General features: G+C 45.3%; 1 protein-coding gene across 3 annotated transcripts in view; it reads left to right on the plus strand.

The window, feature by feature from the left end:
- Nucleotides 1-14,486, plus strand: part of LOC4812358 (elongation factor-like GTPase 1) — a 94,536-nt gene that overhangs the window by 36,683 nt on the left and 43,367 nt on the right. The window lies entirely within an intron of this gene.

Raw genomic sequence — 14,486 nt, forward strand, 5'->3', positions numbered from 1 at the left:
ACACTCGGAGGCACCTCTGTTTTGGCCTGGTTCTTCTATGTGGCTCTCTGTTTCGGTTTCTGCTGTTCGGCTGTTCGACTGCTTTCGCTTCAATGTCAACTCAGAGGCTCGTTTAGCCTGTCATCGATTTAGTAGACGACTGGTAGAACCAGACACCATAGAACCATAGAGCCGCTCCTCAACACCTCTCCCGAACACACGGCAGCACCGGAACCTCCGTTCTGGCATGGATCCCAGATCTCAGATCTGAAAATTCTACTCTTTTTTCCCTCGTCTGTTCTGGTCTGGTCTGGTCTGGACTTGTCTGCTGTGTGATGTACAATTTAGTTAAATGCTTTCGTATTAAACATAATTTGTCGCGGCCTTCTTAATTGTAGATTGGGAAATAGCTATGTTGTCTTCTCTTTTCGTTCTCTCTTTCTTTCTCTACCTTTCTCCAGTGCCACTGCCATTGCCATCTCCATATCCAAATCCATGTGATCTATAGTCCAGAACGTGCCCTGATCCAATAATGAACTCCAGATTCATTTCCATTTCAGGGTGTTCTCATATTTGTACTCTAATTCATCAACTGGGGTATGCTGGCACTTTAATGTGGTTTGTGGTGTGTTGATAGGGAAAAGAATTGAAACTGGATGAATTTCCACCTCTCAAATATGCTTAAACTATCATTAATATTCCACATATATGATAACCCTACACTTAATTGTTCTAATAAATTAATTCACAGCCCACTTTCCCAATCTTCCAATCCAACTTCCATCCATTCCTCGTTATCATTCTGTAGAGTATTTATGCATTCATTCATCATACTATTACTAGAGAGTCTGGAGTCTAGTCTAGTGCTCGTCCGTCTATTGCCTGGGAACTGCAATAAAACAATCACAAATAAGTTATAAGAAAACGAACCTCAACCAGGGACCAGAGACCAGAGACCCAACCAAAGTGGAGCTCAGGCCGGAGCTCCGTTCCGTTTGGAGCTCTGGAACTGTGCAGTAGCAGGGCTGCAGCTTCCCCATTTTTCACGTAGCCGCGCAATGAAAGAAAACCGAGCGTTAATTAAAAAAATAGCCATAGATCAATGCACCTGATAGATGCGGGAAATGTTTGTTCTGCTGCTGCTGCTTCTGTGTATGTTGCAGTGGCAGTGGCAGTGGCAGTGTTGCTCTTGCCGTTGGCTGCTGTTCCCCCGTCCAAGGTTGGGAGGCTTGCCTCTGCGGAAATTTGCCAGCGGCAAATGTGGTATAATTTGTGAGAAAAAGGCTTGGTTCCTTAGCCCTATTTAGAGCCCCATGCCCCATGCCTCATACACACCTGGTACGAGTAATAGACGTAAAGAAAGAGAGCCTCAAGCGATCCTCAGAAGAAATATCGTTTATTACGAATCCGAAGGGAGAGAGAGAGAGGAAGGTTGACAAGGCTCCAGGCGCTTCCTTCATTAGCATCGACGGGGGAAAAACCCGTCTCTGGGGCTCTGTCTCTGTCTCTGACTCTGTGTCTGTCTCTGACTCCGAAGCATTTAGTTTGGGGGCTCTCTGACACACATAAGGCGTTTACAATCATTATGGGATAAATGCCGCAGCAGTTGTAGTAACTCCTCCTGCCGCATGTTGCAGTGCCACTGCTGCCACAGTAACAGCAACAGCCAGAGCCACATCCACAGCAGTGAGTGGGTGAGCGCTGCAGTTGCGTGGTTGCAATGCAACTTTCTTCTCGTCTCTTATCTTTTATGCATATGCAGCAGCAGCAGCAGCAGCAGCAGCAACGCAATGGCGGCGTCTGCATTCTTTGCTAGCCATAAAATATGCGACCAACCGACGATCATCCAAGTGCAACTGCAACAAGAGGCTGCTACAGCAGCAACAGCCGCCACTCTTGAACTTTACTGAGCGATGAAAATGCTCTGGCTTTGGCTCTTGCCCTTTCTCCCGGCTGCTTTTCCCCCATCGTCCCCATCTTCTGCTGTTTAGCATGAGCCTGGGCTCTCTGAAAGACAGGGCTTAAATGGGAAGGGGGAGGAGGTGAGGTGAGGTGAGACCATGACTTCGAGAGGGAGTTGGGCCTAAATGAGGGAGTGAGACGCAGACGCTGCCGCACGATGTTGCTGCTGCTGCTGCTGCTCAAGTGCCAATAGCAATCTTCTTTGTAGAAATACCCTTTCAGAGGCTAACAGGACTTCAAAGCAATATTTGCCAGGCAGAAAAGGAAGCAACTGCCAAGGGGACCTGCGATTTTCCAGGGTGCCATCAGAGTCGGACTCAAAGAAAGCCTCGCTTTCCTCTTTTTGTGGCTGCTTTTCTTTCTGCTGCTGCTGCTGCTGCCGCTGTTGTTTATTTCCCCCCGGTTTGATCTTTTGGTCTTTGGCGGTAATTTTTCCTGTGCAACTTTTTCCTTTTGGCCAAGAAGAGACTTTATTGGCTTTCGGTTCGGCGGTTCGGTGTTCGGATCGGCCTTTGCCTTTCGTTTGCTTCTTGCCCAATGTTTTATCTGCAGAAGTTTTGTCTTCATTTTTATTTTAATAGTGATCTTGATACTGCTCCACCGCCTCGCCTCCATTGCAGAGTCCTCCGCTCTCCACTCTGGAGAGGGTCTCGCGGTATCGCCGTCTTTATCACATAATGATTTCAAATGGTGCGAAATTAATTTGAATTATTACTGTTATTAGCTGTTATTTCCAGTGTAATGGCCATGGCCATGATCGCTGGCCCAACAAACTACAGTTATGGGAAGGTGCAAGAGATGGATCTGTAGATGAAAGTTGCCTCCGAGTGGCTGCTGGTGGTGGTGCTGCTGCCTCTCCTTCATGGCTAATGCACTCCCCAGAGAAATGCCAACAAATTCAGTGATAAGCAATGCAAATGGGATGCTGCAACATGACTCGGTCGGGCCTTCAATTACCAATTGTTTTAGACCGTTTAAATGACAGCCACAGCAGACAGCACACAGCACACAGCACAAGAGCATAGAGGCATTTTTGCCTCTCTCTGTGGCTCTCTGTGGCCACATTTAAATTTATTAAAACTGCACCAAGTTCTAACGGACAACGGACAAACGCTTGGAATGTGCAACATGTTGTTGCTGCCACAGCCACAGCCACTGCCATTGCCCATTGCCTCTCTTGTATGTGGAAGCTGTTGGTTGTTCCATGACCAAAGTGATCTTACATCTTGTGGCATCTGGGAAGCAGGAGCATTTCCACTGGCGCTTGGCTCTTGGCTCTTGGCACTTTGCTCTGGCTTGGCCATTTGCAATTTCCATCATTTTGCATGCAATTTAATGCCATTTGTCATTTGCTTAATTGTGTCCAGGCTCTCTGTGTGTTTCTCTGCATTTCCTGCCTGACTCCATCGATCCATCCATCCATCCATCCGACCATCTATGGATACATCCATCCATCCGTCCATGCTGCTACGCTGCCATTCGCTGGCTGTCCGTTCTCCCAGTTCCCAGTTCCTGCCGTCTGCTGCCATACCGTTTCTAATTGTGGCCAGGCACGCAGTGATTACACTGACAGAAACGACATGTTTCGGAGAAATCTCGAAGAATTATGGCGAACGATGATGTGCGAAAAGGACAACAAAATATGCATCTATTTTTAAAGATAGTTCAATCGTGTATCCATTATTAGAACAGTCTTTAAAGAAGCCTACTCGAAAATATATCCATAAATCGATATCAATCTGAATTCTCCCATAGAAATCTTTAGATTTTAAATGAATTCTTCAAGTTTCTATTCGGGGATGCCTTGGGGTTCCTTTTTTCAAGATCCTACTTTCAGGCTACCCAAATTCTTCGAATTTCTTGCAGTGTTTTTCGTTGGATTGCTGCAATCAATGGCTCAGTCTCTGGCTCCGACTTGGGGCCCATTTAGTTTCAATTAATCAAGTTGTCGCTGCACGCGTCTATTAGCTGTTTATGACACAACTGTGGTCAAGTCCATGGCTTTTGAGCAGCAGTGCCACCAGTGCCAGTAGGGGCAGCGGCAGTGGCAGTGGCAGTTGCAGTTGCAGTTTCAGAGAGTCCAAACCAGAGCCAGAGGCGCCTTGGGGTGTTCGCTTGGCGCTCATTAGCGGCGCCCCCATAGATGCAACAGCTCCTGCACCAACTCCCCATCCTCCCAGTGCTGTTTCTCCTCCTGCATAATCTCCACCTCCTCCTCCCCGTAGTGCCATTCTGGTGCTCCTCCTCCTGCCTCCTTCTCGTGCGCGTTCATATGTTATTAAATATACTTGTGGCAGATTGCCGCTACTGCCTGGCGGTGCTCTTGACTGTTGTGCACTTTTGCACTTCCATTTCTTCGACTTGGACTTAAGTATTTGATACCCTGCGTTCTGCAGAGGGTGTTTCAGTTAACCAGAAGGGATCTGAAACTCTATTCTTTCTAAGAGTACTTTCTGTTTGAAACTTAACAAAGAACCTTCTTCTATGATATGTACACCTCCAGCAGTATAGATGGAGAAATCTCTTAGATTGTTTGACCATATCCTGTAGCTTCTATAAGGGAAATCCAACGCAAAAGGGTATTTAAACCTTTGGCTTTTCCTTGGCAAACTCTTTCCCGGCTCTGGTGGTTTCTTTTTTGGTTAGTCGCTAGGTTTCGTAATGGGCTTTAAGTTCTTTAATGTTCCACTTTGGGTTTATGTTGGCACCAGGTACCGTTGCATATCGTAATAGTCGTGTGTGCGTGTCTGTGTATGTGTGTGCCGAAGGTTTTTCTCCTCTTTTTTTTTATTTTGGTTAAGGATTGCGCCATTTTTTGCACCCAGCTGTCACACGGAGGTTCGTTGACTCCCGTAGTCGTAGTCGTAGTGGCAGTGGCAGTGGCAGTGGCAGCATGGAATCCCAGTTGGTGTTGAAACAATCATGTCCGACAGACCAACCAGTCGGCTGGCCATTGCATTGCATAATCTCTTTCTTGGCCATAAGAGAGCAGTCGTCAGTCGACGGTAGACGGCAGCCGGCAGCCGGCGGACGGGAGGAGGTAGAACCGCAGACGGATGGGTTGGGAATGGTAATTACCATTGTCTGCTAAATTGATTTTGAAATGCTCAAGTCGGCAATTTTCGGTGGCTCTTCTCAGGATGTGAAGATGTTAGATCTTGGCCAAAGGTAGGGCCTTTGCTGGGGTACATTTTGTGGGTCAAAAGTGGGCTAAAATACCAGATGGAAGGCAGTTCTTTCTCTGGCTCAAATGATCTTTAAACTGTTTGGCTTAAGAGATGCCAAGTACTTAAGCTATTCGAATGGAATGGAATATGATCTTTGTGGGAAGTCTGAGTGAGAGATCAGTGGTCTTCTATTTTATCAATCATTCAGGGTTTGCAGGAAGTTCTATTCGAGGATATAAACTGATCAAATTTATGATCTACTTTACTTGAAAGAGTTTTCCATGCACCGATCCATGATCCTATCATTTCCCATGCATACAAATATCATAGATCGTTCCGTGAGAGAAGCTCTTTAAAGGTAATCTGTAGATCTCTTGAAGAATCCTCACAAATAGGTATCATTAATGGATATCCCTGAGAGGATCTCTCTGTATCTCCTCTCTGAGAGAAATCTGTTCTTAATCTTCAGTGAATTCGTTAAGTCCACAAATGAAAGCTATTACAAGAAAATCTTATGCGCGGCTCCTCTGGTTCTCGGTTCTTTGTTCTCTCTGGCAACCTGTTCGGCCTCCTCATATTTATTTCACTTATTTCCCGATTATGAATACCGCGGATACTGCAATTTTCCTGCCCATGTGAAAGCGGGCACTGGCCAAACAAGAATCTATCTCTGGATACTCCCCTACTCCCATATGCATGCACATTAGATAAGCCAGAAGATGGGGATACAGAGATGCAGTGGGGCAGAGGGGCGGAGGGGCGGAGGGGCGGAGATGCAGTGGGGCAGTGGCAAGAACCAGTCTGATGTTATATCGGAAGAGGGATGCACACACGGACGCTCTCTGGAGCGGACACCCCCCACGAACTAATTGCCGCTCATTTCCATTTATCGCGATACGCGTCCCATCCCGTCCTCTCGCGTTCCGTCCCCTTCGAATGAGTTACGAGGCAACACTGGCGGTGGAAACAAATTAAAATCGTGGCAAATGCTGCGCATTGGGGCAGCCTCTCTCTCGCCACTCGTCTCTCCCCTCACCTTTTTTCGCATTAACCCAAGCAATAATCTCCGCAGTACGGGGACAGGAACTACTGTGACTGTGACTATGACTGGGACTGGGACTGGGGGAATCGCGTGTCTCTGCAAGGTCTTTCTTCCACTCTCTGCCTGCCACTTGTTGCAACGCGTTGCGCCAAATGCAATTAAATCTGTGTCGCCTCCTGACTGCTGCTGCTGCTGCCGCTGCTGATGCTGCTGCTGGCGCTGGCGCTGCTGCGTGTGTCGTTGCACTTGTGGCAATTGCAACTGTGCCGCATAATTGTGCCAAATGAATTTGTAATTATGTATTTGGCTTGTCTCTCGGTCGACTCTGGGGTCTCTGGCTGAAAGCCTCATGCCTCATGCAACGTTAGCCGGTTTTAGTGCCTCCTCCTTCTATCCGCCTCCCCGCGCCCCCTCCCTTCAACCGGTCATGTCGTTTTTTTGGTCATGTGAGTGACATCACAGTAGCAGTAACACAACACAACACAACACAGCACAAAGTCATTGTCAACATTGTCAGGCTATGGCTATGAAGCTATGGCACAGACAGACCCCCGAGCCCATCGTAGAGACCCCCTTCGAACAGGCCTCGCCAGAACAGAGCAGGGCAGAGCAGGGCAATCCGGACTACAGGCCATGACACCACACAAAAAAGAAGGCTGACAAAATTTAATTAAAGCGCATGACGAAAAATTCTTGGAGAAATTGTTTAGACCCAGAAGAGAAGGGAGCAGATCTGATGAATGTTGGGGACACCAGTGGGAATACACTTACCACGAGCCGAATAGAGGCCTAAAATATGGTACGATTCTGCGTTGGCATAAGGAATCTTTTACTTATAAATGAACTGCTAAAGGCTCCCATTTAGTTAAGTGAAAGAGTGCCGGAGAAAAGATAATGTCTTTATCAGACAAATCCAAAGAAGTTTCTACGAAATGTTTCCTAGAAAAATCTATGATGCTTAAGGGAGGAATCTCCGTATGAATATTTGATCCAAAATTTTTAGAAGTTTCAAATAAAGGTTTGAGAAATCTTTCCAAGAAGAATCTATGTAGAAATCTTTAAACACTTTAAGGAAATTCTTGTACAAATTTTAGAAAAATTCTTCAGAAAATTATGAAAAAAGACAGACAGATCTATATGATTTTTATCCTTGCAGGATATGCAATGAAAGTTTGGTTAATGTTTTGCTAGCGGGCAGTTCTTAATCTCCCATAGGGTATATTCCATCCAATACGAATCTATTCTCCTGCTTTGATCCTCATTAAGGGTATCAAGAGACAATGCATGAGATGATGCCGCCGACACTTTCAAAGTTACGCAGTCTCTGACTTTGCTCTTCTGCTTTGCTCGGTTCCCCTTCTGCTCCGTGTATCTTTACTTCATCTTTTTTCTTGCTTTTGCTGTTGCTGCTTGGACAAGCCGTTCAAAAGTGTCAAAGTCGGTGGAAGATACAGATACGAGAGGCAGTACTGCAGGGCAGGGGCAGGGGCAGGGGCAGGGGCAGAGAGCAGTGAAGAGTGTGAAGGCACCACACCACCAACTTGTGGCACCATACTGCTGGGGTTCTATTTGGCAAAGTTTGCTTGAACTTCACACGAAGCCAATTAAATGGCAACACGTTACAGAACATGGCCCAGGGATCATCCTCCAATCGCCCATTCCTCATCCCCCATACCCCATCCATATCCCCCATCATTATCATCATCTTGTTGTCATCATCGCTGGCCGACCGGCCGGCCAAAAGTATTCCCAAGTGGCGATGGGATGAGGAGATGTCTTCTGTTGGCTGTTGGCTTTTGTGTGCGAGTGCTGGAAAATGGGTCAATGATGGCTTAAATTGTGGACTGAACTGCGGATGAGGTTGAAAGTCGGAAGGGGGGTGAGGCGAGATGTGGCGTGGTGTGGTGTGGGCCTGACATTTGATCGCATCTCTCTCTGGATTGACTTCGATGACTCGATTGACTGATGAATCTCTTGCGGTTTGATTTATGATGATCCGTTGCCAAGAGTTTTCATTCAGCTTTTGCATTCGCCTTGCGTTTTCTTTCCTTGCACTCTCTCTGCGGTCGGTCGGTCGATCGGTCGGTCTTTGTCTGCGGATGATACTCTCGTACTCGTACTGTTATTGAGATGTACGCCGCCGCTTCTCCTCGGAGATGATACCCCCTCATCCACCATCCTGGCTACAATTTGTCTAATGTGCCAATTTGGTCGCCCGCGTCTCTGTCTCTGGGTCTATCTCTGGGTTTGTCTCTGGGTCTGGGATTCCAATCAGCTGCTAGAGATCGTTAGCTGAAAGATCACTGAGGGAAGAGGTTGGATTTCCATCTCATCTGTACCTTGGATCGGGCGAGTGGTTATGGCAGAAGAGGCTGCCTTTAAATGTGAAAGGAGTTGTAAAAAAAGGGACTTTTATAGGGAATCTATGCAATCTAGGGAAGTGAACCTCTTGAAACTATATCCAGACATCTTTATTGAATCTAAATATTCAGTCAGGCTCCGGCTCTCACTTTCCGATATACTTCTGAAAACGTTTTCGGAACCCAAAAAAAAAAACAGCATTTTATCCAACAAAATGAATCCTAATTGCAAAAGGATAAAATAGATAACTTATTGATTCATTAACATATAATTGACGCCATTAACTGGACAATTAAGCTTTGTGGATTTTATTATAAATAATTATTTTTTGACCCAACCTCAAACCTTGCTTTGAAATATGTAATAGGAGGATTTTACCATTAACAGAGGATTTTGGGCACTTAATTGTGCGCCTAACAGCACTTAATTGTGCGTTTCACAGGAAATGTGGAACTGAAAAATATCGATGACGAAAATTGGCGAAAACCGGAGCTGAAATTCAGAGAGTGTCTGGTTATAGGAAATTCTGAAAATTCTAATCGACTGTTTTATACCATTTTCGGTTTTATTTGAGTAGGGTACTCCCAGGTCGATCATTCATTCTTTCTCTTTCTCATTCATGGAAAGATCTCTCTCTCTCTCTGTCGCTCCCTCTTTAATCGTATCAATGACAAGGAAAACCGAAAGAAATGAAACCCTGAAGACGAAGAAGACCTCTGGGCGCTTACGAGGGAGGCCCTATAATTTCCAGACTACGAGGAGTACGATTGGGAGTGGGAGTAGGAGTATGAGTACGGGGGTATGAGTACGCTTCTCGCTTCTCTCTCACTTGTCCCATTTATTTATTTTGTATTTTTCTGCCGTTTAAATTTAATTCACGATTTGCTGCCATCGAACGGCGACGCGACAAAGGAACAAAGGCAGCAGCAGCATCGCAGGGAGCATCGCGGGGGGACATTCCCTCGACGATTGCAATTTTCCCTCTCTCTCTCTCACTGTCTCTCTTTCTATCTCGTTGGTGGTAGCATCTATTCAGAGGGTATGATGGTTTCGATGAGATGTTTGTTGTAGAAAAAAGTGAGCCTCCTGACCCAACATGGATCTCCTATATGCGGTACTTCTCGTGGAGGAGATCACCCTTTTTAAGATCATGTTCATGAAGTTTATTTTACATTTTCTAGAAGTATATATATACTCTCCCCAATTTTTTCACAGATTAACTTTAAGAAACGACGCACCCTCTAAAGAAATATAGAAAAACATACGTTGTATCTTAAGGAGAGACTTTCCTTCACTTCATTTTCGCAGAGAAAGATCTTTAAGCAAAAGCTTCCAAGTGGCTTTCGCCGTACGATCTCTGGAAGATCTGATGAAGATCCTACTCTTTTCCACCGTTTTGAGACTCCCTTTTCATGCGACTAGAGGGTATGAATAGGTTCTACCCCTGAAAGGCCGCTTCCTTTCTGGTTTTCTTTTCCTTCTAACAAGCAGCTGAAACTTTTCTTTAGCTTACTTTCCGATTCGACTGTAGACTGCTGCTGGCTGTTGGCTCTGCCTCGAATGCTGATGCCTCTTTCAGTCGGAAAAATCTTTTCGTTCGCGTACTTAACCGCAATAATTTTTGCTCATTTGAGTGTCGTGGAAATGAGTTAACGCTGGAGTTGGAGTTGGAGTTGGAGCTGGAGCTGGAGCTCGAGTCGAGACTCTGGTGCCTGCCACTTGGCATCTACTGGTGGCATCCACTAGTAATGTGAGCATTACTTATTTCCATTTTTTGTGTTTGCCGCCACTCTGCTTAATTCATTAATTTCCCACAGCAGCAGCCAGCCAGCTAGCCTTTGAGACGGCAGCATCTGAGGCAGCTCCCATCCCCATCCCCATCCCACATCCCAAATCCCCATCTCCGACTCCGACTCCATCTCCTACTCCCAAAGTCAATTACAAACGTGAAACCGTTGAAAGTTATCACCTTCCTCCCTGGCGATCCACTGGCGAGGGAGTTGCTTCTGCTTCTGCTGTTGCTGCTGCTGCTGTGGGATCCGACCCGAAACCGCAATAAACTTGCAACAAATTGTTGTCGCTGCTCTCTCTAATCATTCAGTCAGTGGCGTAATGAAGTTGTTCGCTCTCTCATCGGAGGCACAGGCACAGGCAGAGGCAGAGGCAGAGGCAGAGATTAGCTGCTCCGTTTAGACTCTTCTCCGTTTAGGCTTTTCCACGGTTTTACTACCCATAAACTCTACCATTATATGCCACTATTATACGATTATGTACCCCGTACTTGTGTAATATTTTTACTGCATCTCTTCCTTCTGCCTGTAAATCAGAGCCCCTATTCTGGGTATTTCCCTCTCTCTCTCTCTCTCTCTCTCTCTCTCTGGTATTTTAGTAGCCATTTGGCGCCTTCAGTTCATTCGAGCCCCTCAGGGTTAGATGAACTCTCAATATCTGCTCGTAGCATTAGCTTGGATTGTGGTACTTGGAGGTACGAAAGCCTTTACGAGCCTACGAGCTCTGGTATCATGGCCACGGCTAGGATTTAGTACAGCAAATCTACTCAAAGAATGCTCTGAGAGATGCTTCCAAATCTTTGGATTCTTTTAAAATTCACCAACAAGGCTCTAAGAGACCTTGATGGGAAATTTATCGAGTAAACGTCTAGATTGCAAGTCTAAGAGGTCTCATCATTCTAGTCAATAAATATTCCATCTTTATGTTATACAATCCCCTTTAATACCAGTGAGGACCTGCTAGTTACTCTTCTACAGCCTTCTACCAAAACGTTGTCCAATAAAAGAACATTCAGAACACATCCCAGCGAAACACTTTTATGGGTCACCACTTGCTCCGGACTCTACTCTAGAGCGAAACTAAAGTAATCCGCAGCTAAAATTCTGGACCAGAAAATATACCTCGAAAAAGGTGTCGAACGCTTTGACCCACTGATGGGGAGAGCAGGGCCTTTGGGGCCGACAGAGTCTGGACAACAACTGTTGGCCTTTTGTCTGGGGCTTCGTTTCGACACTTTTGTCGTGTGCATTTGCATTTCTTTATCCAAAAGGGAGAGAGAGATAGCGAACCTATGACTGGAAGATACACACATTGTATCCGTATCTATTGCTATTCTTTGGCTCTGATGCCTGAACTGGTTTATATGGAAATTAATTAATACAATTCCCAGTCCCATCCCCGGTTCCCAATGTCATATTTCAGCGTTTTGTGCGTTGCATTCTTCTTCCCAAACAATAACCGAATATATGGCTTTATAAAGAAAGTTCTACCAAACTAACTATCTTTGTATCTTTGCATCTTCGCATCTACTGGCTGCTGGTGCTGCTGCTGCTGTGTTATCCATGTATTTCGTGTATTTCCATGCTCAATGAAAGTGTTTTTCCTGACCTCATTTTTGGCTAGTGGAAAAAATAAAGAAGATGGAAATTGGCTTGTAAGAAATGTTTCGCATGTTTATCATATTTCATGATTTTACTTTTTCTTTATTTTCTATTTTCCCGAGTTGGGTAGAGGAGGAGGGGGTGGGCACATTTTCCGTGGTTTTCCATAGCTCTCGTTGATGGCATCCCACGCTCTTAATTACCTTGCCCCGTTCCCCATGCCCCATGTCCCATGCCCCATGCCCCTTCCACTGCCTCTTTTGCGTAGTTCAAGCCTCAACTTTTGTCTCTTTTTCTTTGTTTCTGTCGTCTTTTGTGGCTCTTTGGGACCTTCGTTCCTTTTGGGTTTGCGGTTTTCAATTTTTCATTTTTCAAGGAAGCCCTCGAAATGTTTTGATTTAATTTTCCACAAAAAACATTTCTGCAGAAGCTTATTCGAATGCCTAAGCCAGAGGGAGATGACCATAGCACTTGTCTTCTCCCTCACTCCGGGCATAAGTTGGTCATCAACTGGTGAATGGCTTTCTTCTTAGAATTATCATAATCCCCCGATTGTTTTCTCACATTTATCAGCGGATTATCGCCAGAGATTAATGGGCAATAGGAGAAATTATAATAACAAAACATCAGATCAAAAGGTAGTCATCATATCATGATGATTTTCCTATCAACGATGGGAACTTTAAAATCTTTTCTTTGATAGGCAGATTATTTGCTACAGTCCATTGGGATTATATTATCTTTATAGCATTTGCGAAGATCTTTTTCTACATCCAATAAAAACTAAGGATGCACGAAGGGTATAAAACGTTTCTTGAGATCTTGGAAATAAGAAATCTATAAGCTCCAAAGAGCTATTACAAATTAAATACAATATATGCAGATATTTCTAGTATATCCCCTTATCTGCTTCTGATCTGCTAATATATCTACTGATTTGCCTTCCTACTATATCTACCCCGATCTAGGCTCCAGTTCAACCTACCTATTCATTCTCCATTTAAAAGTTAATTCCATTCAAAATTCCGATCCTATCAGCGACAACTGCAACATGTGGCAACTGTCAGGGGCGACAATCTCAAACCTACCATCTGGCAATCTCACACAATCCCCACTCCCATCCTACACCCACTCCCACTCCCACCAGATCCAGACCACACACACACACAGTCGCCAAAGGGGGAGACAAAGGATTTTGATGACATGCCCCATTCTGATTTTTAATGATTTTTATGAGTTCATTAAAAATGTATTTAAAAAATTGTTATATTTATGAGGCTTACAAGTGCAACGCGGGGGCGGGGGTACGGGTCGGAGGGAACCACTGCAATTGTTATTGTGCATTTGCATTAAATTATTGAAACATTTTTCGCGCTCTCGCCGCCGCCGGTGGCTGCCTGCTGCATGCTGCCAGCATTGTTTCTTCTTCTTGGTTTTTGGTGGGGGGAATGAGGCTTCGAGGCAGCGGAGCGGGCGGCTTCATCAACTGCCATTGAAAGGCGGCCTCGAATCTGCAGAGTCGCCTCCAGTCCACTCCACTCCACTCCACTCCGCTCCACTCCTGCCACCGTGCCACCCTGCCTACCTTCTCTCAAAGCTTTTCCTTTTGGGCCGCCCTTCCTCTTCAGGTTTTTCCTCACATGTCTGTCACATGACTGACAGGCATCGTGGTACGGCAACGAGTGGCAGAGTAGCAACACCCGCAACAACTTGGAAGCGTTGGCAACTCTGGCAGCCGTTAAAACTGCTGATGATGTCTGCGGCTTTGTTGTCGTCGGATCACATGGCAGAGCGGAGCGGAGAGGGGAGGAGAGGCGGGGCGGTGATGCTGCTGCTGCCAACGCGCGTATTCATCATCATTTCTGTCAGCAGCTCCATGGATCCATGGAGTTCTCTTCCCCTCCTCGTCGTTGTCCCCACATGATGCGCCTGATGCGCTTGAATTTTCTCTGCGCTGCACCTAAATTATATTTTTTCTGCCTTCTGCCGCCGCCACATCTTCTTTTGCGGCTGTCAATGATTTTTTTTTCCATTAATTTGAGTTTTTCCTCAAGTGATGGCTTTTTCTACATGCTTTTGAAATGGAAAGTTGATTCAAAAGAATCCCAAACTGACATAAATTAAATAAGACTCTCAAAATATTAATAAACATTGAGTTCTTTTCCGAAATTGATGCATTCAATGGACAAATCCAAGCGGAATGTTTGGCATATTTCGAAAAATGCAATACCAGGTTACCTCAAAAAGAAGCTAACGGGATAGACCATTGCCCTAAGTAAAGGCGTCCTATATATGCATAAAATATGTGTGGGTTTTCCGATATTTTTGTATATTTTATTCGATGTCGGAATCCGTTTACGAAGCCAAGACCGATCCAGCCGATCTGATGGTACCTAACTATCGATAAGCAGGGTCAAGGGCTCTATGGGATCTAAGGGCTCAATGGGTTCTATGGGCTCTATAGGCTCTATGGGCTCTATGGGCTCTATAGGCACTATTGGCGCCACACTCGGTTTCAAATACGATTTTTTGTTACATTTGTTTCCTTTTAGATATTCTGTCGTTAATTGTTTGTTTTCTGTG

Source organism: Drosophila pseudoobscura, chromosome X (genome assembly GCF_009870125.1).
Source record: "Drosophila pseudoobscura strain MV-25-SWS-2005 chromosome X, UCI_Dpse_MV25, whole genome shotgun sequence".
Classification (NCBI taxonomy): domain Eukaryota; kingdom Metazoa; phylum Arthropoda; class Insecta; order Diptera; family Drosophilidae; genus Drosophila; species Drosophila pseudoobscura.